This window comes from Vulpes vulpes, chromosome 12, assembly GCF_048418805.1.
Source record: "Vulpes vulpes isolate BD-2025 chromosome 12, VulVul3, whole genome shotgun sequence".
Classification (NCBI taxonomy): domain Eukaryota; kingdom Metazoa; phylum Chordata; class Mammalia; order Carnivora; family Canidae; genus Vulpes; species Vulpes vulpes.
The window spans coordinates 113,544,782-113,571,019 of NC_132791.1; the positions used below are offsets into that span (position 1 = coordinate 113,544,782).

Genomic DNA, 26,238 nt, shown 5'->3' on the forward strand with positions numbered 1-26,238 from the left:
AATTATCTTTATAAAGTGAAAGATCGGCAGGTACGATGAAGGAAGTAGTGGACTGGAAAGGAAGGTTCTGATTATAACTTGAGCACTAGGTAGTGAGCGAGTTATTTAAAATCTCTAGCCCTGTGTGTTCTCTGCTTTACAATATAGTCAGAGTGTTTTCGCTCTAAAATTAATTCCATCCTCACAAATTCACCTAGACTGAGAATTGGTGTTCTGGGTTAAAAGCATGCATTTTCCTGACCATCATAAATGTCTAGAGCACAACTCTTAGGTACTGACCCAGAAAGAACCATAAAACAGCATTATCACATTTAAATCTCCAAGACTTGCCATAGCCTCTTCTCCTTGACCCTTTTGTTTCTGGGATTTTGTCCACTGCTTTAGATCTGCAATGTCTCTTCTCCTGTGTCTTTATTATCTCTACCTAGTCTCACCATGTAACCAAGAGCAAATTCCATAACAAAAGTCATCTGCTTTGTCTGTCCAAAATTGGGGATTCACTTTGAGACCACAGACATTATTAAGTTGCTGACTCCTCTACCTTGGAGTGCTAGTCTTTGGCATTCCTGTTAACCACAGGATCAAATCCACCACTATGATCAAATCATTTGAGACTATTGAGGAGAAAATAAACTCATTTCCAAAGCTAGTCATGGGAGGAGGAAGGAGGTTCTCCTACTCAACAGCAATGATGTTCTATTCCCATGAAAATAGATATTCATTTATTTTATTATTAGTCCTTCAAAAGGTGTCAACTTCCAACCTTTAGGAATGGAGCAGGGGTGGGCAAAGTGATAATGCCCAGTGGCATTATTTTCATTTTCTGTCATACCCCTGGATGGTTGACTGAGAAAAGTTATAGCTTTCACATTCCCCCATTGGAAAATCTCTGCATCTGACTCTTTTTTTTTATTTAAGATATTCTTTATTTATTCATGAGAGACCCAGAGAGAGAGAGAGAGAGAGAGGCAGAGACACAGGAAGAGGGAGAAGCAGGCTCCCCGCGGGAAGACCAATGCGGGACTCCATCCTAGGACCCCAGGATCATGCCCTGAGCTGAAGGCTGACACTCAACCACAGAACCACCCAGGCGTCCTTCTGCGTCTGACTTTTGAATACACATTAATGGTGACAAATAGGACTTGCCTAGCCTTGTTGTTGTTGGGTTACAGCTGATGAACAAGCCCACCCCTTACATTGCCAATGCTAAAAAGACTAACATTCATTCTTAATACAAGGCAATTTTTTTTACTCTAGGGACCACGTGGAAGCTGAAAAGATACCACATTTTTTCCAAACTAGGATAATACCAAGTGACTTCCCCAAGAGGTGCTCAAAGAAGAAAAGAAAAATAGAGATGGTGATCCCTGGGTGGCGCAGCGGTTTGGCGCCTGCCTTTGGCCCAGGGCGCGATCCTGGAGACCCGGGATCGAATCCCACGTTGGGCTCCCGGTGCATGGAGCCTGCTTCTCCCTCTGCCTGTGTCTCTGCCTCTCTCTCTCTCTCTGTGACTATCATAAATAAATAAAAATTTAAAAAAAAAAGAAAAGAAAAATAGAGATGCCACAGATACTACACAGACTAGATTTAAAAGCCAATATTTCAAACATAGGCTTAGGAGTTTACTCACTTTTTTTTTTTTTTAGCTGTATCGATCACTTACTTTGTGCCAGGGGATGCAAAGACAGTGAATGCTATTGTTGCCTCCAGTCGTTCACAGCCTGCTGAAGGAGATGGTGAAGTAATCAGACAATTCTAATTTAGACTTGAGTGTTTTCCTCACCACAACCCCACACTCCCCCAGAGAGTTGGACAAATGCTAACTTTAGGAATCCGCTCACACCAGCTCCTTGAACAGTTGGATCTGCAACTGGAAACCACAAGATTAAGGGTGAAACTTTATTCAGACATCTCTGTAACAGCTACTCAAGCCATCAGAGAGGCCCACAGAAGAAGGCTGGGGCTGTGTTGGAGGATCCGCTGCCAAAGCTTCTTGCTGACTCCATCTGTGTCATCAGCGTTAACATCACACCTCCTCAGCATCTCGGGGCAGAACTCAACTCTGACATTTTCACACTCAGAGCCAGTCAGAAGCAGAAACTGTTTGTGTTGCTGACATGTCATCCTCTTTGAATCCTCTTACATCAGCCAGTCTGCTGTATCTTCCCGCCAACTCCCTTCAGTGTGGATCACAAGGCGCTTGGAAAACAAGACAGGAAGTAACTCTCACGTCATGGAGTCCATCCATAAGAGATGAGTAATTTGCGGGGGAATATTAGGTGTCCTGACTGTCTTCATCCCATCCCATCCCGCCTTCATATTTCTTAGCCTTGCCAGCCATTTTGATTGGCTGCTTGGTTCCTCCATACCCTTTGCCCTGAAGAAGAAAAGCCTTGAACAGCTGGCTGTGCTGCTCTTCCCAAGGATGCTTCAGCCTTCACCTCCAATCCAGTAGCCCTCCAGTCAGGAAATCACTGCTTAGCTTTCTTGTGTCCCATTGGAAGTTTTTCCTTCACTGTGACCTCCTAAGACAATCACCTCAGGAGCATGAAACTCTACTCTGGCACATGAGACACTTGGGAATATCTGAACACTGATTAAGAAGACTCAGTGATGGGCACCTGGGCGGCTCAGTGGTTGAGCATCGGCCTTTGGCTCAGGGCATGATCCCGGGGTCCTGAAATGAAGTCCTGCATCTGGCTCCCCACAGGGAGCCTGCTTCTCCCTCTACCTGTGTCTCTGCCTCTCTCTCTATGTCTCTCATGAATAAATAAAGAAAATCTTAAAAGAAGAAGAAGAAGAAGCAGAAGGAGAAGAAGAAGACTCATACACAAGAATCTCTTCAGAAGACACCCAGGAGAAGATGTCTCTCAACTCCAAAGTATACAAAATGTTGTTCCTCCCAACGTTAAAATGCTTTCATACTTTACCATGTAAACAGTTTCTATGACTGTTGCAAAAAGAGCTCAAGTTTTATATCTATTTTGAATGCTAATTTTTAAAAATTTTCTGTTTAACTTTCAACAATGATTCTACTTTTCAAGGATGATCAACAATTGCTAAAATCCTGTTTTCTCACTATTGGTAGCTAGAAACTCGTACTGAGGACAAAGAGAAATCAAGGACACCATGTTCCAGAGAAAGCTAAAGTTATTTGGGGTCAGGCACTTTCATTCTCTCTCTCTCTCTCTTTCTCTCTGTCTCTGTCTCTGTCTCTCTCATACACACACACACACAAACACAACATCAACAACAACATGCTGTATTGGTAGGTGCATAAACAGATATTAAACTGAAGAAATATTTGGGTCAGAATTCAAAGAATTGACTAGAAATGTGGTGTACAGGCTTCCAGGGGAGTGTGTGGCTTTTTCTTTCCCTTTTCTTGGGATGGGAGGCCTACTTCTCCCATCAAGCAGTAGAGGAAGTTCCAGTAGCGTGGAAAGAAGAAGAAAGGAAACTCAGTCCCTTGTGCTTAAAGCCTGTTGCCAGGACAGGGAGGATGGAAGATGAGCACTAAATAGGAAATGAAATTGAAATTTTAAAACAAATTAAATTCAAAGAACAAGACTGCATTAAAGTCTACAGAAGCAGTCTCTGTCCAAGATATTAAGAAGTAAAATAAAGGAAGTTTGATCTTCCCATGAAGTGTTTTAATGCTTTTGGAGGAATTTTTGAATGTAGAAAAGATTATTTTTGGTTTAATATTTGACTGATATTCAACTTATTTAAATTATGCATTCAAAAATCTCATTAACTTCAAGTTAAAAATCTTATTAGTCATTTACATGTCTGATAAGTTTTAACAATAACTTTTAAGGATCTGTAAATAACGTCTCATTTATGAATGTAGTTAATTAGACACTTTAAATACATTAAACTAAGCTTGTAGATGTAATATATTCTAATTCCTTTCTAATATTTGGTTGTATGAATCCACAAAAAGAAACTTTAAAAAAAAAGATTTTATTTTATTTATTCATGAAAGACACAGAGAGAGGCAGAGACACAGGCAGTGGGAGAAGCAGACTCCCTGCGGGGACCTCGATGCAAAACTTGATTCTGGGACCCCAGGATCATGCCCTGAGCTGAAGGCAAATGCTTAACCACTGAGCCACCCAAGCATCCCCAAAAGAAACTCTATAAGTACTAAATAATTCTTATAATTTAAAAATGTGGTAACCCTAAAATCCTTTTATATGTGGTCCAATACTTTGCATAACATTTCAATTTAAACGCACAAGTATAAATTAATTACTCAATTATATTGTTTAAATTGACATTATAAAGCTGTTAGTCTAAGTGATAAATTCTAGAAAAGACTAAGTATATAAAACATATGAACATATTATAAAATGTATTACATTATTCATTATATTATTATTAAGTGTTGTAAAAATGCTAATAGTATAGTCTTTAGCTTCTTAGGGTGTTTTTATACTTAATTTAACATTTTTCTCAGATTAAGAGATGGACCTATCCCTCAAGCGATGTAGTAATTTGAGGTTTCCTACCCATGAAGCCAGTAACTAAAGTTACTTATAATTTGATTCTGGCAAAGTAGAAATCCTGGACATCACCTGAGAACAATTCTTCTCACCCACCCAACTATAACACTGAACTCCTCTTTGTAGTATTATAAAACATTTTTGATTCTCTGGCTACTCTCAGAAACATACAACTTCCTCCTAGACTAAACATTTGAATAGAGTTATTTTTCTTGCTCTCAACTTATGGACATGTATTTTTTCTTTAACTCAAAAGAACTTTGTGCTTGATGCGATCCTCAGATGAGTAAACATTTTCTAGTTGTTCAGTGACAGAGAGTGAAGGGTTAAATTCATTCTCTCTAATTGTAGATATATTAATTTCTCCCTGTAATTCTGTCCATTCTTGATTCACATGTTCTAAGACTAGGCACATGTAAATTTAAAATTATTTTATCTTTTTAAAAATATTTTATTTATTTATTTGAGACAGAGCGAGAGATAGAGCATGAGCGGGGTGGGAGTCCATATTATACTGTGTCATTCAATTTCTTTCCTATGTTTGGAGGTTACATTAGAGTATGCATACTTAAATCTAAAACTAATAAAAAATTTTAAAAAATAAATAAAACTAATAAATACCTTTGTTCTCTTCCAGGAAAACTGAAATATCTGTGGACATCTTAACATTTTTTACCCTCTAAGGTATATGCTAATGTTGTTATGTTTTATAATTCTAGGATTTTCTAAAAATTAGTACAGTGACTTCACAAACGTTAAGGATATTTTAAAAATACAGTCAGTTGAATTTGATTTTTCACGTGGCTTTAGCGTACGTATAGCCTCAAGTTATGAAGATTTCCTTCAGATATGAAAAACTACAAACTGTAGTTGAAGGTAATAAATGGAAGAAAATAAAACCATTTATTGCATTGTACTTGTAAATTACCCACTATTACAGGTTAGATAAAATTATCCTGATTATATGTATTTTATATATATATATATTAGACACTTCACATTAAATTAAGTTTGTAGATGTAATATACTCTAATTCCTTTCTAATGTTTGATTGTATTACTCCACAAAAAGAGCTTTTATGAGTACTAAATAATTCTTTTACATCTTAAAAAATACATTTTTACATATTGTTATGTAAATTTGTTTCAAATTATTTATTTTTAAAACCTTCAAGGCATCTTGTTATATGGCTAAATCAGTCATTTGATTATTCACCTTTGGTCAACTATTATATTTTTTCCAGTTTTTCATTTTTTTCACTCTAAATAACTAGCCCTGTGCTATATTTGTTTGTACATAAATCTCTGTGAAAATCTGATAATTTTTTCAATAAAATACCTTGAAATGAGATTACTTGATCAAAAGGTGTTAGGATATACTAAACAAGTATTACCAAATCACTCTCCATGTGAGGTGGCTCCAATTTTCACCCTCCAGCAACAAGACCTGAGTTTCTGCTTACATAATTCTTACCAACATCAATTATTATCACTGAAAAATATATGCACTTGCTTGTTGGAAGAGTGAGAAAAAGAAAGCATTTTGTTTTCATTCTAATTTTTTTCCTTATCTTTTACATAATTTGAAAATACTTTTATGCTTCATTTGCTTTCTAGATTTTCAATACTTTATCACTTATAGAAGTTTATAGGCAAATATCCTAATTTTTTCCTTTATGATTTCAATAATAGTGATCTATTATCAAAATATTCATTATATAACTCATTACATCAATAATTTTGAAAACTCAAAACAGACAAAACAATCCTGAAGAAGAACAAAGTTATATTCCTCAATTTCAAAATTTACTATGAAACTACAGTAATCAAGATAGTGCGGTACTAACATAAGGATAAACATACAGATTAATGGAATAGAATTAAGAAGCCAGAAATAAACCTTCATAGATATGGTCAGTTGATTTTAGACAAAGATGCCAAGACATTTAAATGGGGGAAACAACAGGTTTTTTAACAAGCGGTTGTAGAAAAAATATCTACATGCAAAAGAATGAACTTGAACCCCTTTCTACACTATCCACAAAATTAACTCAAAATGGGCCATAAACATAAATGTAAGAACTGAGACTGTAAAACTCTTAGAAAAAAAAAAACAGAGTAGCAAACCTTCATGACCTTGGGTTAGGCAATGATTTTTCAGATGGAACGCAAAAGCTCAAACTAAAGAAAAAAAAATGATAAATTGATTTCATCAAAATTCTAAAACTTTTGTGTTACAATAACAGCATCAAGAAAGTAAAAAGAATAAATAAATAACCCACAGAGTAACAGAAAACATTTTCAAGTTATATATCAGATAAGGGACTTGCATCTAGAATATGTTAGGAACATTTACAACTCAAAAATAAAAGGTAAATAATCCATTTTAAAAAGATCTAAATAGACATTGCTCCAAAGAAAATATACAAATGCCCCATAAGAGCCTAAAAAAGGATGCCTAACATTACTTGTCATTAAGGAAATGCAAATCAAACCCATACAACTGGATGGCAATAATCAAAAAGACTGAAAAAAGATGTTTGTGAAATCAGAATCCTGATCCTTTGCTGGTCATTCCTTAAGATGTTTAACATAGGGTTATCATGTGACCCAGCAATTCCATTCGTAGGTGTATACCCAATAAAAATAAAAATGTATGTCCACACGGTGACTTATATGTGAATGTCATGCCCAAAATGTGGAAACAACCCAAATGTCTATCAACTAACAAATGGATAAACAAAATGTAGCATATCCTATCCATACAATGATGAAACATTATTTGAGAAAAAAAAATGAGGTATTGACACATGCTGCAACATAGATGAACTTTGAAAATGTTATGCTGAGTTGGGACACTTGGGTGAATCACCTGTGGGTGAATCACCTGTGGGTGAATCAGCCGTTGAGTGTCTGCCTTCAGCCCAGCGTGTGATCCTGGAGTCCCTGGATCGAGTCCCACATTGGGCTCCCTGCATGGAGCCTACTTCTCTGCCTATGTCTCTGCCTCTCTGTGTGTGTGTCTCTCATAAATAAATAAATAATATCTTAAAAAAAGAAAAGAAAACGTTATGCTGAGTGAAACAAACCAGACACAGAAGACCATATATAGTATGATTCCACTTACATAACATTTCCAGAATAGGTACATCTATAAAAACAAAAAGTAGATAAGTGGCTTCCAGGGAATAATGAGAGATGGAAATGAGAAGTGGCCACTAATCGGTATGGTGTTTCTTTTTTGGAGTGATAAAAAAAAGTTGAAAATTAGATTGTGGTGATTATTGCCTGACCCTGTGAGTATACTAAAAACCATTGAATTCTACACTTTAAGTAGGTAAATGGCATGATATTTTAATTATATCTCAATAAAGCTGTTAAAAATAAATGCTAGAAAGTAATTTGATAAAATTCTAAATTTATTCCTGATAGAAACAAAGCTTTGCAAAGTAGGACTTAAAAATTCTTTTTTTAAAAAAGATTTTATTTATTTATTCATGAGAGACACACAGAGAGAGGCAGAGACATAGGCAGAGGGAGAGCAGGCTCCTTGTGGGGAGCTCAATGCCAGACTCGATCCCAGGATCCTGGGATCACACCCTGAGCCAAAGGCAGATGCTCAACCACTGAGCCACCCAGGCAATTCAGATTTAAAAATTCTTTAACACAATAAACAATATCAAACAAACATAATATTTTTCCCAATTATGACAATGTCTTTAATAGTTATTATTTTTAGTCAAAGATCAAATGTAATATCATAGATTACAGTTATTTTTCATGCTCCTTATTCTTCATTAAAAACTCCCTCACTTTTTTTTTCTTGCCTTTTATTGAAGTTGAAATTTTGCAACACTTTAGGGCAAAGTCCAACTAATTTGGATTTTTCTGATTGTTTTCTCATGTTTAAATTCTAAGTTATTATATTTGGCAAGGATATAACATAAATGGCATTGGGTCTTTTTCCAACATCATGTTTCAATATACCAAATGGTGAAATACTAGAGGCATTCTCTTTAAAAAGGAAAAAAAAATTACACTAGTATTAAATATATATTTTGAGTATTGAATAAATGCAAAAAAGCAAGAAAAAGAAATGAGGTGTATATTTTCAACATCATATGTGGTATTTTTGTCCAAATATAAAATTTGATACATTAAAGGAAGAAATAATATAAATTCTACAGAAGCTTTTTCAAAAAATAGAAGCAATGGAAATACTCTCCAACACATTGCATGAGGCCAGCATTACTCTTACACCAAAACAAAAGAAATTATAAAAAAAAGGAAACTATAGTATAGTATATAATCTCATGAATAAGTTGCAAAAATCCTTAACAAAATATTAGGAAATTAAATACAGCAGTATATAAAAAGGATAACACATCATTATTAAAAGAGATAAATCTTAGAAATGCAAGGCTGGCTCAATACTAAAATATAAATTAGTGTAATTTACTATGTCAACAGATTAAAGGAAAAAATATGATAATTTCAATATACTTAGAAAAGGCATTGAATGCAATACAACATCTTTTCATGATAAAAAAAAAATCTCAGTAGGGGCTCCTGGGTGACTCAGTCAGCTGAGTGTCTGACTCTTGATTTCAGCTCAGGTCTTGATCTTGGGGTTGTGAGTTTAAGCCCCATTTTGGGTCCCACACTGGGTATGGAGGCTACTTTTTAAAAAAGTCTCAATAAAAGGAAATTTTCTTAACCTAAAAAGGGGCATCTACCACAAAAACCTATGGTTAACATCATCCTTAAATGTGAGAGACTGAATGCTTTCCTCCTAAGCTAGGGAACAAGGCAAGGATGTCTTCTCTCATCACACCTATTCAAAATCATACTGAAGGTCCTACCCAATGAAATCAGGTAAGAAAAGCAAATGAAAGCTATCTATTGCATGAAAGAAAGAAAACTGTCTATTCACGGATGATACAAAAAAAAAAATCCTACTAGAATTAATATGTAAATTTAGTAAGAGTACAGATTAATATGCAAAAGCAACTTTATTTCAACTTTAATAGTTATGGATAATTGGAAATTGAATATTTTTGAAATACCACTTACCAAAATACCAAAAATCAAATACCATATAATACTTGCATATAAGAGTTTCTAAAAATATGTACTTACTCTGTGGAAAACTGAAAAACATTGGGAGAGAAACCAAAGAAAAAAGATCTAAAGAAATAAAGATACCTATCATGTTCATGGATTGGAATACTCAATATTGTTTAGATTTCAATTCTCCCCAGTGGTCTACAGAGCCAATATAATCCTATACATTTCAGAACATTTTTTTTTTGTTGCTCAAGGAAAATATATGCTGCAGGAATTCTTCATCTTTTTTGAGTCATATCCCCTTCAAGAGAAGGAGAAAAAATTTAAAGCAGAAAGGAAATAGGGAGGGTACTCTTAATGCAAGAGGACATGCACAAGAAGAAACAGACTCCTATGGTTCATATTATTAAGGAATATCAGAGCCTTTAGAGATTAACTTGCTCAATTCCTCGGGATACTGAGACAGAAAACTTGCTAAAATTTATGCAACATCTGTGGCAAAGACCAACAGAAGATGAAATCTCCTGACTGCCTATCTTATGACTTTTCCAAAAGCAAAAATTAGTTCTACCTGCCTAGAATACCCTGAAGCCGGGAACCATGATTCTTTGTCATCCTGCAGCACTTGCATACAATAGAAAAGCAATAAAAACTATACTAAATTGAGTTCAAAGAAATGTCCAATGAATTTGTCTATGCTGAGTGATTTATACTTGCATTTTCTCAGATTGGGTTAATGGAATTCATTGGAAGTATGTCTAGCCCAGAATTATCTGGAAACAAGAAATGAAGATCCGTAACCAAGAAAGTGCTTCGCATACCCCATGATAATGGATAAAAATAATAATAATTGAAGATCGTTGCTACCAAAGCACAGTCAGAGAAAATCAAGTTGAGCTCTTCTCATTGGTTAAGACTCAAAGCTAAGAACAGAAGAAAAATTAAGGATCTCATTTCTAATTTCAGAGAATTATTGGTGAGGGATATGTCATCTACCACCCTAAGGCTTATGAAAAGGTGCCAATTCAGAGGACTAGTCCTACCACAAACCAGCCTCTCTGTGAAGCTCTGTAATATGAGAAGGGAACTTGCTGAAAAAACTTGTTTGGTGCCATTGTAGGGCTTGGGAATAGGAGTTCTTTCCTGACTCATCTTAGAGGAATTTCCTTCCCTAACCCCCAGAAAAATCACTCTGTAAAGTTTGAGGGTGTCAGCAACATGAGAAGACGGTATTTCATTCTATGGCTGAACATGTGCTTCACCAGGAGACATCCACTGGGCCACTGGATGTAAAAACAAAACCTGGGGAGAGATGGCATAGAAGAAGACCACCAGTGATGAGTGAGGACAGGACTGCCATCCTTTGTTCCTAGTTTGAAGGGGTTCAGAAAATAATCCCATACATGCCCACACTCTAAGTATAGGCCACATGGAGTAGAAGAGATTAAGAGCTATAATCTCTCTACAACTGACACAGCAGGTTGAAAATGGCACATCAGAGAAGTGAAGCATAATACCACCTCCTGGGAGTCAGCAGGAAGATGAGGCCAAATTTTCTAAGACATCACCAATGACGAGGAAAGCTTCCCTGGGGGAATTTCCTCATCAGCAAGGCATGTGAGAGCAACCATCCATGTACTTAGAGTTCATGGACAATGAGTTAGAACAACCATCATGACTATCTAAGGGCAAGCCTGCAACATTGCCCAGTCATAAGGGAAAGTTGCCTTCTTTTTCTCTTTCTCCTCCCCAACACCTGAGAAACTACTGCAGGAAAGGATAAAGCTACCTGAGACCCAAGCCATATAAACCAGACTCTCACTCCAAGATAACAAATCTCCAGCAGGGGGTGAAAGGAAAAAGACCACTTTGAATACAATATGAGATGGAAAGTACTGAAAGTACTGGATCTTAGAAACTGATTTCAAATTATTTAAATAACCAAAAGCTGTAGGGGTTATAGAACCAGGCCAAGATATCATGAAGTGGGCCACTCTCCAGAAGGAAAAATGAATTCAACATGGCACAAAAACAGTTACAGAAAAATTAAATCCTTTCAAATTCACATCTCCAACAAAGTGCAATTCACCAATAAATGGGTTATATACGTTAATGTGTTATATATGTAAATGCAGCCATGAAAGATTATACATTTTCACCATCCCTAGTCTCTCTCCATCTACTTGGTTCTTAAATCATAAGTTGGCCACAGCAAAAAAAAAAAAAAAAAAAAAAAAAAACCCAGGCCTCTCAAACTCCTTCATTGATCACAGCTTTAGCTCTGCATGATCTCATATAAAACTTTTCATCCTGCTTCCAATCTGCGAGTTTTGTGCCTTTGACTCATCTTTCCATTTACAACCTTATTTAGCCCTTAGAACCAACATTTGGCACAACTTCCCTGGATATGACCTTTTGATTCCCTCCTCAACTATGATTCACATTTTCCCCCTAGTTCCAGAGCCATCAATCATCTTGAGTCAACATCTCACCTGATTTGGCTTCACATTGGGGCTCTCAGGCTATACAGCCACTCCAGGCTACCAAAGCTCCCACTAGTTTTGATTTCGACCAGGGCTGAAGAGTCATGCCATGCCAGAATATAAAGAGAGCTCTTTCACCAGAGATAGGCTTCTTGTTTTTGTCCCTGGACCTTACGTTATTGTTTGATGCTCCCTCCAGTGCCCAGATATTCCTGTATCTAAGGGGTCATTGGTCAAAAGATTAGCCTCATTAGGAACAGGCTCTGTCCAACATTGATAGTTAATCAGAAACACACTCTGGTAGAAACCCTCAGTTTCAGTTAATCAGAAAAGTCATTCAAATTAAAGACTTATAGATGGAGACTTACAAAAAAGTACCATAAATATTAATTTTAACTAAAACCAAATAGAAACATAAAGTTATTTTAAAACCTTATAAGGCCAACAAGTTTTCTTTGAGTATGGATCTGCTAATCAGAGTTCTGCCTATGGGTTTTTTGGTTTTTGTTTTTGTTTTTTGTTTTTTTTTTTGTTGTTGTTTTTTTTTTGCATAAAAAACACTCTACGCATATGTGAGGGCAAGAGATATTTGAAAAATCTCTGTACCTTCTCCTCAATTTTGCTGTGAACTGAAAGTCCTCTAAAAAGATAGTCTTGATTTTTTGTAAGTGTATCCTTTATGTAATAAATAGTTGGAATCATGCAGTATGTAGACTTTTCAAATTGGCTTCTTTTACTTAGTAATTTCCATTTAACGTCCCTCCATGTCTTTTCATGGCTTGATAGCTCATTTCTTCCAGGCCTGAATAATATTCCATTTTCAGGATACAACACAGTTTACTTACCTATTCACCTTCTAAAAGGCATTTCAGTTACTTCCAAGTTTTGGTAATTACAAATAAAATTACTATGAACACTCACGTGTAGGTCATTTTGTATGGACATATGTTTTCAACTCCTTGGATAAATATCAGGGAGCACAATTGCTAGATCATTTGGTAAGAGTATGTTTAGTTTTGTAAGAAACTGCTGTACCATTCTGTATTCCTACCAGTGACAAGTGAGAGTTCCTGTTGCTTCACATCATTACAAGCATTTAGCGTTGTCAGTGTTCTGGATTTTGGCCCTTCTAATAGATGTGAAGCAGTATCTTGTTGTTGTTTTGATTGGCATTTCCTTGATGACATATGAGGTGGAGCAACTTTTCACATGGTTATTTGCCATCTGAATATTTTCTTCGGTGAGGTATCTATTAAGGTTTGGCTGATTTTTAAATCAAATTCTTTGCTTTCTAATTGTTGAGTTTTGTGTACTTTATGCAACATGTCCTTTGAAAAAAATTTCTCCTGGTCTGTGGCTTGTCTTCTCATTCCCTTGTCTTTCAAGAACAGAAGCTTTTAATTTTAATGAAGTTTGTTTATCAATTATTTCCTTCATGAACTGTATGTTTGGGGTTGTAACTTAAAAAGTCATTGCCCGGGCACCTGTGTGGCTCAGGCGGTTGAGCATCTGACTCTTGATTTCAGCTCAGGTCATGATCTCAAGGTCATGATGCAAGCCCTGCATTGGGTTCCACAAGTAGTGGTGAGTCTGCTTGGGATTCTCTCCCTTTCCCTCCGACCTTTCCCCTGTTTGTTCCCTTTCTCTCTAAAATAAAAAACAAATCTTTTTTTTTTTTTTTTAAACTCATTGCCATGGCCAAAGCTACCTAGGTTTTCACATGTATTTTATCTTCTAGAGGTTTTACAGTTTTACATTTTACATGATTCATTTCGAGTCAATTTTTGTAAAGGGTCCAACGTCTGTGTCTAGATTTATTTTTTCCGTGTGAATGGGCAATTGTTTCAGCCCCTTTTGTTGACAAGACTATCTTTGCTCCATCATATTGCTTTTTTTCCTTTGTCAAAATTCAGTTGACTATATTTATGTGAGTCAATTCTTGGGCTTTCCATTCTTCTCCATTGATCTCTGTATTTATTTATTCCTTAATACCCACTGGCTTGAATACTGTCGATTTATAGTATGTCTTCAAGTCGGGTAATGTCAGTCCTCCCATTTTGTTCTTCTCCTTTAATATCATGTTAGTTGGTTTGGGCTTTTTGCCTCTCCATGTAAACATCAGAATCAATTCAAGAATATTCACAAAATAATTGCTGAGATATTTATCAGGATTTTAATCTGTAGATCAAATTGAGAAAAGGGCATCTTCACAATATTGAGTCTTTCTATCCATAAACAGGAAATATCTTTCCATTTGTTCAGTTCTTTGATTTCATTCATCAGAGCTTTGTAGTTTTTCTCATGTAGATCTTGTATGTACTTTATTAGATTTATACCTAAGTATTTCATTTTGGGTGGGGGTGCTAATGTAACTTATATGGTGCTTTAATTTCAAATTGCATTTGTTCATTACTGGTTTATACAAAAGTGATCGACTTTTGTAAATTAACCTTGTATCCTACAACCTTGCTATAATCACTTGTTAGTTGCAAGAGTTTTTGCTAATTCTTTGGATTTTCTACATAGATGATCATGCCATCTGCAAACAATGGCAGTTTTATTTCCCACTTCCCAATCTTTATACCTTTTATTTCTTTTTCTTCTCTTATTGCACTAACTATAGAACATCCAGTATAATGTTGAAAAAGAGTGGTGAGAAGGACATCCTGGCCTTGTACCTGATCTTAGTAGGAAAGCTTCAAGTTTTTCACCATTATCTGTGATATTCGCTGTAGATTTCTTGTAGATTGTCTTAGTGAGTGGAGTTGTTTGTAAAGAAAGTTAAGTGCAGAATTCTAGATTTTTAGATGTTTTTGTCAAAATAGTTATAACTGTCTCATCCCCTTGTAATCAATAGAAATCTTTTAAAATAATTATCTTTATTGAGTCTTTTGAAAATATTTCAACTTTGTTTCAACTGTGCTTTCAAATAAAGAACACTTTCTCGCATTCATAGTCCATTGCCTTACACAATACCAAATTAGATTTTATAATTATAATTCTGAGTATAACTGGAATAAACAGATTTAGGAATAAATTCAACTGACTCAATGAACACAAAATTTTTCTGAGCAGAATTTCATAGTCTTACTAGAAAGTAGCCTACTAGTTATGAATACTCACTGTGCTATTAGCATCAGTGAGAATGTCTTACAGAGGGAAGGAGGAACATTCATTAACCCAACAAGTCAATTAACCATAGGCATGTTAAAAGAGCTCTTACTATGCACAATAATATTAATATTGATAAATTTCTTTATACCTTATAACATGCCATCCCATGCATTACCAGGCATACACATAGATTACTCATGGGAAATCTTTTTTCCAAATGTCTGCCAAATATAATAAACTATACTCAAACTAAATCATGAATAGTTGTTTTTATACTTATTTCTCAACCTATGTATTTCACTTAATTTTATTAGGATTTGAGTGTCTAAAACTTTGATCTTTCTGCAATTTCCTGGTCATCTTCCCCATTTCAAAAACTGAGACATTTTAAGGTTTCTAGTAAATATAAGGAAAGGAGAAGAACTGGAATGACAAAAAAAAAGAGTGATATTGTATTAAGAATTAAGATATGTATAAGGAATTATGTATTTAATTTCTTAAAATCAGGGAAGACTTCATGGGAGTGAGCTCTTTGTATTAAACTTTGAGTAAAATAAAGGTTATGATTTCAATAACTATGGGGAAGGTGGAAGGGAAAGGCAGTTCCTTGAGAGTGAATGGTATAAACAGCATATAGGAAAGTATAGCATGTGTTTTGAAGTATAGAGTTTTGCAAGGGTGATGAGGAAAGAAAACTCAGAGAGATGGTTTAAAATCATTCTATAGAGCACAACTCCAGTAGTTTAGAAGGGAAATAGTGAGAACCAAAAAGGCTCATTTCTGAGAGACAGATGAGTAACTGTCTCCAGAAGCCACTGACGTGGATTATATTGGGTTTAGATTTTCTGAAGCAAACTGAGAAAGATTTATCTTTTCTGAGCCTAGTGGTTTTAAGTTTTTGAAACCAAAGCCTCAGAATCATCAGGCAGATGGGCCCACCCATGGAAAGGCGTGAAGTCTCTAGCCAGGTCATTTATTCTGGTCATGTTTGGGGCATAAGACAATTGTTTGGGATGAAAACCAGGGATTCCACAGCAAATGAAATATAATATAGATATTATTGTTAAGGAAAGTTTGTTGTTACAGTGATCAAGCTTTCCAATAATTAAAGGGGTGATCAAGTGGTGCTATTTGGGGTTGCTTTGATATAATTTCTCCATGAACTGTGTAGATGAAATATCCTTCTCTTCATAGGATATTTTAGAATTTGGTTTACTATAAAATATGAGCTCTAAAGTTAATAAACAGGGTGGCATTTGGTGCCAAGGATTAAATATTTACTGGTAAAATATACAGTGATGAAAAGGATTTTCAAACAGGCAATAAATCATATGGTCTGAGCTCTATATTAAATATTATTTTTACCAGGGAAAAAATAAAACGTAGACCAAAGGAAAAAGTTAACCCATTGTTGTGGTGCCCTGGGGCTGAACTTCTGAGGATCATCAGATATTCCTTTAAAAAACTATGTAGATGGTAGAGATTTGGTTGAATATTTAAATGATTCATTTATTTAGTGAAGTAAAGAATGCTAACACCCTTCCCTCAGCCATGGTTGATTCTTTCTTTCCACAGGCCTGTCCCATCTAACCTTTCCTATTCCATTCATCTTGTCTACCTGTGGGAATGCTATTGCACCATGGTAAAGAACATATGCCCTATGGCTAATCTGTCTAGGTTCAAATTCTGACTGCCAATTCCTAGTTATGTTACTGAAAATCTCTGTTATTCAATTTACTCATCTACAAAATGAGTAGATTAACGTACCACACCATATGTTTCTGTACAGATTAAATGAGTATATATATAGAGAGAGAAACAGATACACAGACATAAGTGCATATATCTGTGTGTGTGTGTGTGTGTGTGTGTAGAGTAGAACACAGCTTAGAAAATAATACATTCTCCCTATTATTGTCCTTTATCCTCCTTTTTAATTATCCAAATATCAGCTGTCTTTCAAAGCCCAGTTTAATTCTTCAATGAGCTACCTTTCATCAATGCAAATCTTCCCTAATTGTGCACAGCCTCTTAGGCATTTACTTCTCTGTTTTAATATCTCATAGTTTATTATGCAGTATTTCAAATTAATTAATGATTTTCCTAATACATCAACCTCCTAGAGAGAAAGATAGGGGTCAATTTTTTTTAAAGATTTTTTAAAATTTTATTTTTAGAGAGAGAGAGAGAGAAAGAGCAGGGTGGGACAGAGGGAGAGGGAGAGAAAGAATCTCAAGCAGATTCCATGCTCAGTGTGGAGCCAGACACAGGGCTCCCATCTCACGACCCTGAGATCATGACCTGAGCCAAAATCAAGAGTCAGACACTTAACCTGCTGAACCACCCAGCCACCCTGAGAGGAGCTAATTTTTTTTAAATCTCTTTCAGCCTATTTCTTGACTGGATTATTTGTTTTTTGGGGTGTTGAGTTTGATAAGTCCTTTATATAGATCTTAGATACTAGCCCTTTATCTGATTTGTCATTTGCAAATATCCTCTCCCATTCTATAGGGTGCTTTTTAGTTTTATTGACAGTTTCCTTCACTGTGCAGAAGCTTTTTATCTTAATGAAGTCCCAAAAATTCATTTTTTCTTTTGTTTCCCTTGCCTTTGGAGATGTGTCTAGCAAGAAGTTGCTGTGGTTGAGGTCAAAGAGGTTGCTGCCTGTATTCTCCTCTTGGATTTTTATGGATTCCTGTCTCACAGTTAGGTCTTTCATCCATTTTGAGTTTATCTTTGTGTATGGTGTAAGAAAATGGTCCAGTTTCATTCTTCTGCATGTGGCTGTCCAATTTTCATAGGATCATTTATTGAAGAGATCATCATTTTTCCATTGGATATTTTTTCCTGCTTTGTTGAAGATTAGTTGGTCGTAGAGTTGAGGGTCCATTTCTGGGTTCTTTATTCTCTTCTATTGATCTATGAGTCTGTTTTTGTGCCCATGAACAGACATTTCTCCAAAAAAGAAAAACAGAAAAACATGCAAATGGCCAACAGACACACGAAAAATGCCCCACATCACTTGACATCAGGGAAATACAAATCAAAACCACAATGAGATACCACTTTACACCAGTCAGAATGGCTAAAATTAACAAGATGGGAAACAACAAATGTTGGCAAGGATGCCAAGAAAGGGGAACCCTCTTACACTGTTGATGGGAATGTAAGCTGGTACAGCCACTCTGAAAAATATGGAGGTTTCTCAAGAATTTAAAAATAAAGCTACCCTATGACCCAGCAATTGCACTACTAGGTATTTGCCTCAAAGATACAAACGTAGTGATCTGAAAGGGCACCTGCACCCCAATTTTCATAGCAGCAATGTCCACAATAACCAAATTGTGGAAAGAGCCAAGAATTCCATCATCAGACAAATGGATAAAGAGAATATTACTCAGCCATCAGAAAGGATGAATACTTACCATTTGCATGGACGTGGATGGAACTGGAGGGTATTATGCTGAGCAAAATAAGTCAATCAGAGAAAGACAATAATAGTATAGTTTCATTCATATGTGAATATAGGAAACAGCACAAATGATCACAGGGGAAGAGAGGGAAAACTGAATAGAAAGTCATCAGAGAGTGAGAAAAACCATGAGATACTCTTAACTATAGGAAACAAACTGAGGGTTGCTGGAGAAAAGGTGGGTGGGAGGATGGGGTAATTGGGTGATGAGCATTAAGGAGGGCACGTGGTGTAGTGAGTATTGGGGTTATACACAACTGATAAACTGTTGAACACGACATCTGAGACTAATGATATACTACTATATGTTGGCTAATTGAATTTAAATTTTAAAAATTTAAGAAAATTAAGATACAGAAAAAATCTCTTTCAACTGAATATGCCTCTAGAAAAGGATACTATCAATGTTGTATGCCCACAAATTTTGCATTTATGGAGAGATTCATATGTGCATTCTGCTGAAAACTGAACATAGCTCTTTGTCCTCCAACTTGGATAGTTAGGGAGGTGGGTGCAAATGTTACAGCATGTTCCCTGTGTGTTGGCTAATGCTTGGTTTGCATAATTCTGCTCTTGATAAACTGTTATTTAAGATGGATGGATAAATGGATGGATCAACATGAGACCTGAGGGGAGGAAAATAGTCCTGCCGAACAAAAGAGAACAGTTTGCCTCTGGAAATGATTTACCATGCAAAGCAGAAGTAACTTTTGAAAGATATCTGCTTCACATTATCTGTAAGGCATAGGGAAAGACTAGAAAGAATGCATCGAGAGGAAAATCCAAAAGGTAAGATGCTGATTGGGACTACTGAGTCAAGGAAATTACTGGGGTAGAGAATTAGACGGGTGGAGAGTGTGGGAAACTGAGAAAGAGAAACTGATAGTGCATTTTAATTCTATTTCCTTTAAACTCAGCATTCATGGAGAGCGGCTAAGTGATTTTCTGCAGTCCAAGACTTATGTTCCTAATTAGACTCATTTATGTAGTAACATTAACAATGCTTTGCCTGGGTAAATAGAAATAATAAGAATGTCTGAGGTTTACATCCTCCTCCATTTGCTTTGTCATTGTGAAGACAAGAAATCCCACTCAACAGAATCTCAAGATCATAGGTCATTAGCAAGAACATTTTTGGCACACCCCTGCTTCCAGATGGGGAGGCCTTCTGGTAAATCGCATCCAAAAGTTAACTTTCCTTTTAGGTCTCCAGAGACAGAGATTCTGGCCTTACAACCAGGTTCTGCTTATAGAACTACTCTGCCCCCCATATTTCTACCTGAAATCCTATGTTCTGCGAAGAGCTTTTCCCAATAAGGGAAAGCAAGATACAGACAGGTGACAAGATCTCTTCTAAAAATCACTGAGAGGTAAGTCATGAGACCTGAATTTTAGTTCTATACTTTTCTATTCATTTGTCCAGAGATTCTGTCCAAATCATCAAACTTCTGAGACCTGGTTTCCAGACCCTGAAAAGAATAAACATGGGCCTTCTCTTCAAAAACAAAAGTGGGAACCACTCGCCATTCACCAGAACTTAATAAATCATAAAGCACTTTTGGCATATGTATTACTTCTTCTAAAGTTGATATATTTGAATGTTAAATAGCTAACAGATAAGTTTCTAACTTAACAGCAGGAGTTTAAGTGAGGACAAAAAGTATGCAAATATGCTAGTTTGCTTCCCTATCCAGCACCACTTCCCATCGCCCCATACAAAGCCCCTTGCCAATTAAACTTCTATAGATGTTCAAACTTCTAACTTGTTTCAGAGTTTCCTGGAGTCTTTGTTGCATCCTGCATGCATATCTACCTGTTTCTGTTTGACCTTATCAATACACATTCCAAACAGTTCTCCCCCAGAGGGAATAGCCTATGGTCCCTAATGGCAACTGAAGTCTCCAGAACCCACGACTGAGGGCATTGACTACAATGATGGTGAAGATGGTGACATTATGCTGAAGATGGTAATGGAAAATGATGGAATCCTACCATGTATTTCCAACGGGAGGTAGCTCTAAAGCTGCCTTCGTGACCTGAGTTTCCAATCCTCCATGAGGTTCCACTTAAACACACAACAGATGCACACAAAGCCTCAGCAATTGCCAAATTATATTATTTTAACTAGCAAACCAAATCTGAAAGCCGTAGGCAAAAGTTTTTACAAAGCACATCAGGGAAATGCCAGCTTAGATGATGGTAGAAGTTTTGATTAGGAGTTTGCCCACATCTTAAATAAATAAATAGTGACCTCCTTACCACCCAGAATGATTTTTCCTTGAATGGAATTATTACTCAATGGAAAGACAAACACTGAAATTCAAAGCAGAAGTTTTCTATACATTGATATTAAACCATAAGAAATGAACCAAGAAAATGAAGAGGTAGAGGAAGCAGCTCCTCATTGCTGGCTGCTGCTTTTTGGTTTCCACACCCACAATTCCTTCACCGTATTTTACATGCTCTTCTCTGAGCCTGGGGTGGACCCCCTACCATCCATCACTTTGCCTCCTGGCAAATTCCTCATCAACCTTTAAGTATTTCCTTCTCTGCCTAGCCTATTCTAGCTCCCCCATCACTACCCTTCTGTCATGGTCTGTGGCTCTGATTCTATCCCTGCTCATCTCAGGAGCAAGAGCAATGGAGTCAAAATCCCAGGCTTCAAATTCAGGTACTACTTCCTGGCCAGGTTATTTAACCTCATAGTTCACCCAGAAATTGGGATAATAATACCTGCTTCTTTGGGGTATAGTAAAGAATGGGCTATTTTGTTTCTGACAAAATAACAAAGCAATGAGTTTTTTGCTTTCACCAGATTAAAAATATTCTCTATTCAGGTATATTTTGTTTATATTGTCTTATATTTTGCTCTGTATTTGGGTATCTCTAACACCTAACATGATATCTAGTACAACATGGGCATTTAAAGTATTATTTTCCTTTTTTAAACAAGATTTCATTTATTTATTTTAGAGAGAGAGAGACAGTATGAGCAGGAGGGGCAGAGAGAGAATCTCAAGAAGACTACGTGCTGAGCGCAGAGCCTGACATGGGCCTCGATCCCAGGACCTTGAGATCATGACCTGAGCTGAAACCAAGAGTCAGATGCTTAATCAACTACTCCGTCTGAGGACACATTAAAAAGTATCCTTTCCTTGTCACACATCTTTGCATTTAGGTCCTAGTGACATTTTTTTGTAATAAATGAGGCATGGGTGGCAAAAAAAAAAAAAAAGTATCCTTTCCCCATTTAACAAGTGAATAATTATATACAGTGCTTCACACTTCAGGAAGAATTTTAGCATATGTCATCTCTGGCATTTTTGGTAACCCTCAGAGAGAGGCAAGGCAGGCTTAGGCCTCCTTCTTGGGAGAAAGACCCTTCTTTGTCTTTATGTGCAGTTGCCTTCTGAGTTCAGAGATGATCAGAGGATCAGATTGGGTCAAATAAATTACTTCCAGTCATGTGTTTGGAAGAAACCACTAAGGTGCAGAAAAAAGATAGAGCTCTTTCTGTCAGTGATAACATTGCTGGAAAACTTGACCAACTTCTAGTACCAAAATTCTGGAAGCTTCTCACATCCAGTTCTTCCTTATCTTGTATTTCTATTCTTTCTAAATAACTTTCTTGAGTCCTATGATATAGTAGGTAGAGCACCAAGTTCTTGAGCTGTCTCTGCCATCAATACCTGTGGATAAACTCTTCATCTCTCTTAAAACGAGTTTCAGTGTCTACTGAATGGGAACAATACCTCCTGTTCTTCTTACCTCCATCATTGCCAAAGGTAAAAATGAGATGATCTCTGCAATGAGGTCTTATTAACTACGAAGCAGATATAAACCAGTAGTATTCCCCACATTCCAGGCAGTGGATCAGTTCCCTTTGTGTAAAAGATAAAACCTTGTGTCAGACCCAGCTCGCTTCCATGTGGCGACTCCTACTTAAGTACCGACTCTCTCTCACTCTTTCTAGGTTCTCGACTCATGTTCTGAACCTTTTTGCTTTGACCCACCTCACAGTCTACTTCCTGACCAACTTGCTGATCTCCTTGGCACCTAAGCCCTAAACATATTTCTTATCTGTAGTCTGAAATTCTGCACCACATAGCTGACATTTGATAGTATTTCTCTAGCGCATTACCTTTGAATGCTGAGAGTGACAAGAACTTTGGCTTTTCTGGGCACTTCTAAGTGGCAGCGGTGGCCCTACAGACCCAACCCATAGGCCCGGCCACAGAGTCAAATGAGGAGCTCTTCCTTTGACCCCTGCCTTTCTATTCTCCTTGCTCAGAATCTGTCTTTAAAAGCATTTCTCTTACCCAATGATAAGTCTCAATGACAAAGTCCAAAGTTGATTCTTGCTGGGAAGGGTTATTAGCTTTCTCTAGCTATATTATTTTTTATATTTACAATGAGAGAATTCTTGTGAGGTCAAATCACTGGGCAGTGTTTCCAGAACTCAAGCCACTCTTTTTGTGTAGAAAAACTGAATGGAGAGAAATAAGCATAGATTCCTTTCTCATCTACAGGACAAATATGTCCCTGGCAAGTGGGAGAGGCTTCTCTTCACCCCAACCCCACGTTCTTTCAGAGCCCCCGTTTGCTTCAAGGGTCTGGCCCGTTTCTGCTGGAGCACACCAAAAGCACCTTCTAGATCTTGAGGGACAGTCCACAAATCTGAGGGAGCGAGAGGTGAAGTCGTCTTAAGAGGGCAAAGTCACAGTACTCTAATCTGCTAAGAAGTTAGGAGAAGGGCTCGGGGCAACGTGCTCTGTTTCTCAGGTAACTTGGTTCTATATGTTCCAGATCGGTTCTGATGGATCAGAGAAATGAGAAAGGCAGTCGAAGCCCTGGACGAGTGAACACAGAAGCAACTCCTCCATGCTGACAAGCCTTCCCACATGCGGCCTCAGGGCCTGTGAGCCAGAGTTCACTTCTCCAAGGATCCAGTTACAGTACCAGCCCTCCAGCTGTCTGCAGCTGTGTGCCTTCCAGCTCCTCACAGCTGGCTTTTCAAATAGAAATGGCCTCTCTCTCTCTCAGACAGTTTACCAGAAGAGATTGTTTCCGATGTGCAATGTGTTAAAATATGATTCTAAAAGCAGCTATTAAACCAAATGAATTGCAACGTTCCATATAAAGTGTGCTCGGCCCAATTCATCACACACAGTAGGTACTCAGTGAGTGGCAGATTTTCCCTTAATTTCCTCGTCCCTTCTACTTTTTATTCTTGCTGAGATGCGCCACACTTGGAAACACCATGAAAGCATTTTCCAAGGGGGAAGGGAGCTCGAGACTTTTCATCACACATGCTCATTTGTGCTTTGTGAGGTGTATACACCTGTGGGTGTGTGAGTTCGCAGAGGAAACCACCTTGGAGCACAAATGCATGCACCATGCACCTATGTGTGTGTGCACACACAAAGCAGGCCTCAGAGTTTTTCCTGACTATCAGTTGGATGTATTCTAAACTCGAAGTTCAAGACCCTGGGGGAGAAGAAAGGGTTTAAGGGCCTTTTCCTCATGAAAACCGCCTGAGAGTTGAGTTGCAAGCTTTTATGAGGTAGATTGGGTCGGGTTCAAAATAAGAACCCAATAAGAAATAAGTCATGGTGCAAACCATAGCGTGTGCTGTAGTCCATTTTTACTTAGATCAGAAACCTGCTTTTCTTGGATTCTTATTGACATGACATTTCAACTACTGATTTCTTGTTGCTTTGATTGCAAAGCTCATATGGTCAGGGTGGTCTCACGGCATAAATCAGGGTCCGTTGTTGAAAATGTTTTAAATGCTCTAAACCTTCAACTTGCCCGTGTTTTGAAGGTTAAGTTCACATCCATGCTAGGCTGTTTAATTCATAATTCCAGCAGACTGTGCTAAGAAATTCTGCACTCTGCATTTATGTTGGTTCTTTCTACTCCTTTCCCCTGTTTGCTTATCCTCCTGGGACCTCCAACTATGGTTCATGTGCTTCCTCTTTCTCTCGCTCTCTCTCTTCCTCCCTCCTTCACTCCCTTTCTTCTCTTCCACCTTCCTGCCTCTCTCTCCTCTTTTTCTCTATTTCCTGAGCCCTGGCTTCTGTCTCATGACACAGCCTCCCTTTTGCCAGATTACGTAAATATCAGCCAGCCTGTTCTCTGGCCCTCTGTGAAGCACCTTCTCCAAACTGTGTTTTCCCTTAGATTTAACTCTTCAAAAGTAGCCTGGCTCAGGGGGACTGGGAGGCCCAGGTACCAGGGAAGAGAGAGAGGAAAGCTCTTGTTCGGCAATGTCACAGCATCACCTCCCCCTTCCCACCCGCAACAATCAATCTCACCAAAGCCCTTTGCAAATCTGGAATTATTTTCACGCAGCTGAAGAAGGTTGGGTTGTGGGGTCCTTCTTCCTTCCGGCTTCCTCTGACCCTCTCCCCTTCACACTCCCCCACCTGTCCTCATCAAGCCCCCCCCCCCCCACCTGTCGTCCTCATGGAGCACAGAAACCTGGGAGCAAAGTCAATTGCAGGAAGGAAACGCCATGTAAGAAAGGAGTTGGAAATGTTAAGGGAAAACGAGGGAACATTTTGAAACGTTGGAGTTAGGGACAGAACCCAGAAACAAAGTGGTTAATACTCCCCCTGCTTTGCAAACCCTTTGTCTCTGGGAGCCCCCAGGAGCTGGCGGCAGAGCCTGTGAATTCGGTTATCCCTGGTAGAGCCCCAGCCCAGGCGACTCCACCTACATTCCTCCACTGCCCTGGTGGGGAGGGGGGGTCACGTGGGGGGGCGGGGGAGCTGGGGAAGGGGGGGGCCGGGCAGACCCTGGGGACTGTCCCACATACCATACCTCTCGCACCACAGCGAGGGCTTTAGCCTGTTCATTTTGATGTTTGCCCAAAGTCGCCCAGTTGAAATGCCTGAATTTAATACCACTTCCCTCACCACACACTCAGCCAAATGTCCTTGGCTTTTCACTAGCTCTAACCTCTTGGCACCATGAGTCTTGATGTTTTGCATTCTCTTTTTTTTTTAGATTTTTAACTCTCAAATTTCTGACTCAAGCTTCCTAAGTCATTTAAATGCCTTACTTCCTGGAAAGAGATCCTTCCTTGCCTCCCTCCCTCCTTCCTTCCTTCCTTTCTCCTCTCTCCCATCATTTTTGTTTCCTTTCTTTATTTCACCTTCTCTGGGTTGTGGGGGGAGGCCTTGGAAACTCTGCCCAGGGACAGAGCATCCTAGGGATGTTTCCAGCATGGTGGGATGTGCAGAGGCGGCACAGGTGATGGAGGAGACACTCTGCTCAGAGAACAGAATTCTCTTTACCCACCGCTTCCCAATTCCTTCTTGCTATATTTGTCAAAGTGGCTTCAGAAAGCTACAATCTAAACCTTGTCCCCAGGCTTCTCCCAGGCTTTGGCACTGAACAGTCTTCAAGTGTTGCCCTTGAGTAGCAAAATGGGCTTATTGTCAAGTTGTCCCCTTGCGCCCTTATAAATGCCCTTCTGGAGACTTTCTTCCTCTCCTGGCCAGCATCTACAATGGCCAAGTCCCTTAGTTTACTGCCAGCAAGGGCTGGTGTTAGTTTTTAAAAACTTAGATGCTTTTCATACCTTTGTC

At 37.9% G+C, this 26,238-nt stretch overlaps 1 long non-coding RNA gene across 1 annotated transcript in view; it reads right to left on the reverse strand.

Moving 5' to 3' along the window:
- LOC140594686 (uncharacterized) overlaps nt 1-26,238 on the reverse strand; it is a 44,051-nt gene that overhangs the window by 12,024 nt on the left and 5,789 nt on the right. The window contains exon 3 of the long non-coding RNA XR_011995793.1: nt 1,664-1,724. This is a non-coding gene — a long non-coding RNA (uncharacterized lncRNA). The remainder of the gene's footprint in view (nt 1-1,663; nt 1,725-26,238) is intronic.